The sequence below is a fragment of the Macaca nemestrina genome, chromosome 5, assembly GCF_043159975.1.
Source record: "Macaca nemestrina isolate mMacNem1 chromosome 5, mMacNem.hap1, whole genome shotgun sequence".
In the NCBI taxonomy this organism is placed as follows: domain Eukaryota; kingdom Metazoa; phylum Chordata; class Mammalia; order Primates; family Cercopithecidae; genus Macaca; species Macaca nemestrina.
The window spans coordinates 69,210,313-69,216,542 of record NC_092129.1 but is presented as its reverse complement, the minus strand read 5'-3'; positions in this window follow the sequence as shown (position 1 = coordinate 69,216,542).

Below are 6,230 nucleotides of genomic sequence, written 5' to 3'. Positions count from 1 at the left end.
CACGCCTATAGTCTCATCTACTCTGGAGGCTGAGGTGGGATGATCACTTGAGCCTGGGGAAGTAGAGGTTGCAGTGAGCCAGGATTGCACCACTGCACTCCAGCCTGGGTGACAGAGTGAGACCTTGCCTCAAAAAAAAAAAAAAAAGTAAAAAAGTAAAGAAGACATTTCTTTCTAGCTTTCATAAGTAAGATAAATGAAAAATCTATTGACATGTGTTGCATACAGACTGTTTGAAAAACCAACCACATTATAACATTGTATGTCATGGCACAGCAATAACGTTATAGCCTAGAAAATAAACCAAACACTAAGTGTACCTGGTGTATCTCATGTAGACAGCAAAGCACTATGCTGTTGATTCAAATCCTCAGTGCCATTAACCTCCTCTGCCCCAACGGCCCAACCCACAGAAAAAGAATATTATAAAATATTCCACAGATGCCCTTTGGCTACCTGAGCCCTGACGAAGTTAGAAAGAGAATTTATAGTTGAAAGCCCAGAAATGTGACAGCCTGTAATGAATGAGGATAAGCCTCAAGGTGCCTCCCAAGCTGTCACTGCAGTGACAGTAGAAATGCAATTGTCATCACAGACATCCCTTCAGAAAGTAAAAAGTCTAGTAAGTTTCTGAATCTATTAAGCCAAGGAATATGGAGTCTTTCTGAAAAACAGGGTAAGAGTTTAATTTACCTATTATGCTTCTTCTTCTATTTTGTCCTTTAAAATCAGACAGGCAGCGCAAGGAACAAGCCAGACCCCACACCTGGGTAGGATCAGCTGGGCCGTCTGCAGCTGCCAATCCTGGAATGCAGTTGAGGGTTGGTTCCTGGCCTGAGATAAGCTGCGAAGGGGTGAACTGTGTCCCTCTTCCTAATTTCCAGGCCACCCACCTCCCCAGGTGCCTACTCCAGGTGCCTCGTCCTTCCACCACTGCCATTTGCCAGCAGAGTTTCCTGCGAGGCCCCAATGCCACAATTCCTCCCCTGCCCTCTCCTCCCTTTGCCAGTCCTCTTCCTGCTCCTCTGGGACCAAGGCAGCAGCTCGTGATGGACTAACCCAGTGGTGTGATGATGACAAAAGGCAAAGGCCTGGGCTGGGTTGGACAGTCCCCTGGCCCCCAGTCTATGACTTCCTGGAACCTCAGAATGTGGCTTCATGTGGAAAGAGGATCATTGTAGATGTAATCAGTTAGGCTGGGGTTCCATGGAGTAGGGGGGCCCTCAGCCCAAGTGACTGGTGTCCGCATCAGAAGAGAAGGGACACAAGCACAGACACACATGGAGGATGACTACATGACGAGGCATGGAGAGTGTCATGGGATGACAGAGGTGAGATGGGGGTGACGCATCGACAAGCCAGTGAACGTCAAGGCTGCTGGGAAGCAGCGTAAGCTGGAGAGAAAGGAAGAACCCACCCAAGGTCCTCAGAGGCAACGCAGCCCTGCAGACACCTTGATTTTGGGCTTCCTGCCTCCCGAACCATGAAAGGATAAATCTCTGTTGTTTGAAGCCACGCAGTTTGTGGTGCTTTGTTAGTCCGGCCTCAGGAACTAACACAGAGCCTTTACAGGGCCATGTGTACCTGGCTGCTAATTGTGGCCACCTACAGATTGGCGTGGAAAATAAGTTTCATTCCAAATGATAACTCACATGGCTTTGCAGGGGCCACTTAGCTCTCTGTGTGGAGAGGGGCTCCAGGGCCCGGTCCAGCGTCAGGAAAGAATCGTGCTGCAGGCAGCGTTAGTGCTGTCTGCCATGAGCGCAGAACAGAGAGCCACAGTCTCATGGCCTGAAATGCCAGCCCCACTGGGGGCACTCCCCAGGGCCCACAGCCTCACACTAACAATCACCCGCTCTCCTACTGTGTTGAAATGTTTTCTGTTTTTCATGTTATAGGAGAAAGAGAAAATGAATACAAAATAGTGCACTTAAAATTAGGAGTAATCTTTTTCAAATGTCAGTATTCTAGAAGTCTAATTTTTTATTTAATGTTTTTTGTAGAGATGGTGGTTCACCATGTTGCCTAGGCTGGTCTCAAACTCCTAGGCTCAAGTGATCCACCTGCCTCAGCCCTCCAAAGTGGCTGTGATTAGAGTTGTGAGCCACTGCACCCAGCCTTTTTTCTTTTGAGTGAAATTATTAATCTTTCTACAAATACACTGAAGGTCAGCTTGTTTCTTATTAACAGATCCTAGGCCCAGTATGGAGGTATATGTAAAAGAATATTAGAGAAGGGTCCTGAAGAAAAAGACTGACTTATAACAGTTTAAAGACTTAAAATATAAAGTCAAAGTGGTTTCAGAAAATGTGTGGCCTGAAAAGATGCTTTGTTTGTTTGTTTTTTTGAGACAGAGTCTTGCTGTATTTTCCAGACTGGAATGCAGTGGCATGATCTCAGCTCACTGCAACCTCGGCCTCCTGGGTTCAAGCGATTCTCCTGTCTCAGCTTCTCAAGTAGCTGGAATTACAGGCATGTGCCACCACGCCTGGCTAATTTTTGCATTTTTAGTGGAGAAGGGATTTCGCCACGTTGACCTGGCTGGTCTTGAACTCCTCACCTCAGATGACCCACCGGCCTCAGCCTCCCAAAGTGCTGGGATTACAAGTGTGAGCCACAGCACCCGGCCTTGAAAAGATGGTTTTTATTTTATTTTTTATTTTATTTATTTATTTATTTATTTATTTATTTATTTATTTATTCATTTATTTTTAGACGCAGTCTCGCTCTGTCGCCCAAGCTAGAGTGCATTGGCGTGATCTCGGCTCACTGCAAGCTCTGCCTCCCGGGTTCATGCTATTCTCCTGCCTCAGCCTCTCCAGTAGCTGGGACTATGGGCGCCCGCCACCATGCCTGGCTAATTTTTTGTGTTTTTAGTAGAGATGGGTTTTTACTGTGTTAGCCAGGATGGTCTTGATCTCCTGACCTTGTGACCCACCCGCCTCGACCTCCCAAAGTGCTGGGATTACAGGCGTGAGTTACCGTGCCTGGCCTTGAAAAGATGGTTTTTAAACAACAGAGTTTAGATGATGAAATCTCTGAAGAAAACAGAGAATGGGTTTGGCTTATGACATTAGCTCAGTGACCCCCGTGCCTGGCATGGTATATGGAAAGCAGAAGGTTTAGCAAATAAATACCTGACTCCACATGCTAATTTGTTTAAACAGTTTACAGATAATTGGACACCAAATGCTATTTGGGCATTAAAATATCATCTTGATAACCTGGAACTGCTCTATACTGTTTTTCCACTCAGTTTATTAAGAGGAAGACATTGAGAATCTCTTCAGCATTCTGAAAGTTGCTATTCAAGGAAGACATGGATATTGCTGCATGGGACAATGGCAATGCTTAAACAGCCCTTCCCTAATGCCAGCCCCCGTCATACCTGCTCTACATCTACTACTGTTCAGTCCTCGGGACAGCTCATCACTTTGCAATCGAGGCCATAGAGGCACTGAGAAGTCAGGTAACTCTCCCAGACACAGCTGGTGAGGGCAGAGCCATCCAGGGCAGCCCCTGTGCCATGTAGCCTCTCCTCAGAAGCCGTTCCTCCAGTCAGCATCTACGAAGGGCCCACTGTGTGCAAGTCCCCCATCTGCCATCACACAGAGACAAAGAAGCACCAAGGAGGCTCCCCAGAGAAGGCTCTTCCGGGTCACGGCCCCTCACATTCCTCCAAACCCGAATTCTGGCCCTCCACAGCCTCCTCCCTCAATCCGATCTTCACACTCAGCAGGCTCTCACTCACCCAGTGTCTCTCTCTCCCTGTGTCAGGCAGGTACAGGGAATCATCAAACTCACACGATGGGGGCAGGCATGGTGGCTCACACCTGTCATCCCAAATACTTGGCCGACTGAGGTGGAGGATTGCTTGAGCACAAGAGTTCAAGGCGGCACTGAGTTATAACTGCCACTGCACTCCAGCCTGGGTGACAGAGTGAGACTGTCTCAAAAACAAAAAAACAAAAAAAGCTGCACCCCGAACAAGATGTGAACCATGGTGTAGTTGGGAACAACCTGGAGTTTTGGCTGCTCTTCCTCAGGAGGAAAGTGAATGTTCGCAAACAAATTAATTTAGCTTGTTTTAAAAGCTGAACTGCTTGTTTACTTAGACAGCTGTCTTGTCAGATGTCAAAATTCCCCTGGACATGGCTAGCATGTCTGGGATTGAAAGGAAATGTTAACCACACAAGCAAGAAGATGGCAGTGATGGCTCTATTTGCAGGACCAAGACTGATGACTTCCTGATACGGTTTGGCCGTATCCCAACCCAACTCCCATCTTGAATTGTAATCCCCATAATCCACATATGTTGAGGGAGGAACCCAGTGGGAGGTGATTGGATCACGGGGGTGGTTTCCCCACGTGGTTCTCGTGACAGTGAGTTCTCAGGAGAGCTGATGTTTTACAAGGCAGTTTTCCCTGTTCTTGCATGCTCTCTCTCTCTCTCTCTCTCTCACCTGCTACCACGTAAGACGGGCCTGCTTCCCCTTCCACCATAATTGTAAGATTCCTGAGGCTCTCCAGTCATGCAGAACTGTGAGTCCATTAAACCTCTTTTCTTTATAAATTTCCCCATCTCAGGTATTCCCGTTTTTGTTTTGTTTTGTTTTGTTTTTTTTGAGATGGAGTTTCACTCTGCCACCCAGGCTGGAGTGCAGTGGTCTCACTGCTGCAGCCTCCACCTCCTGGGTTCAAGCGATTCTCCTGCCTCAGCCTCCGAAGTAGCTGGGACTACAGGTGCCTGCCACCACACCTGGCTAATTTTTTGTGTTTTTAATAGAGATGAGGTTTCACCATGTTGACCAGGCTGGTCTCGAATTCCTCACCTCAGGTGGTCTGCCCACCTCGGCCTCCTGAAGTGCTGGAATTACAGACGTGAGCCACTGCACCCAGCCAAGGGTATTTCTTTATAGCAGTGTGAAAATGGCCTAATACACTTCCTTTAGCCAAAACTCCTGGAGGTTACAGTACATTTTCTGTGTGTACGTGAGAAATTAGAATGGGATTTAGGGAATTTGCTAATGGGACTATTTACCAGATGTGGTCAAGATAATATGTGGATCACATTTTTCATGGACTCTTGAAACTGCCCCCAGGACACCTCCCAGGCCGTAGCTAGGTAGCTGACCCTTTATCTGCATTCAGTAATATCTGAAAGCTATTCAGAAAAACCTGAATCAGCGTTTATTTCTGAATAAACATTTGAAAACCATTAATTTTTCTGGGAAATCAGTAGCAGCATCAGCAGATCATGCCCGAGTTTTGTGGGGCACTTCCCTCCATCTGGCCTGGAAGCCACATGTTCTGCTTATACACCTGCTTGTGTGTCAGCTACACAGTGTGCGTTCGTTAGAAAAAGCTAACTGCCATGGCAGAGACCCAAAATCTGTAATGGCTCCACCACCATAGAAGTTTATTCGGTGCTCACATATTAGTTCTAAATAGATGCACAGCCGTCCTCCATGTAGTCACTTACGAAGAGGCCCAGGCTCAGGAAAGCTCTGCTATCTTCACCTTTTCAAGTGAAAAACGTTCTTGTAACTCCAAGTTGAAAGTCAAGTGGCTCTCAAGGTAGCCCTGGGTGTTGAAATCAAGTCTTCAGCAAGGGAAAGCCCAGGAGACAGCATGGGTGGGGTTTCTTAGGCCAGGTCAGGAAATGGTATCTACCCCTTTGGCATGCATTTTATTGGGTAGGAAGGACTCAGGGCCATCAGCCACTCCTATATGGCAAGGGGACCTGAGAAACAGCTCAGCCATGGAGAAACATGGATTTTGATGATCCCTTAGCAGTCTCTGCTCCATAACAAGATATGAGATGATGGATAAACCCTGAACCTTATTCCCCACTTTCAATAAAAAGATACTATCCTGGACAACATAGGCTGTAGGAAGCCTTATAGTTAATATTTTTAAATTTCATTTTCAGGGATTTCCTAAACAAATAAAAAAACTCGCACACAAAAATTGTGTGTATTGCAGTAATCTGTATAAGGCCTTGGAGTCAGATAGCCTGGATTTGAATCTGGACTCTGTCACCTTTGTAGCTGGTTGATCTGGGCAAGATATTAATTTCTCTTGGCTTCAGTCTCTTTATATGTAAATGGGTACAAGAATAGCACCTGTCTCACAGAGATGGTATGAGGGTTAAGTGAGAAGATGTGCATGGACTGTATATTATAGTGAAGAGCATGGGACCTGGCACAGAGTAAGCCCTGGGAACAGGA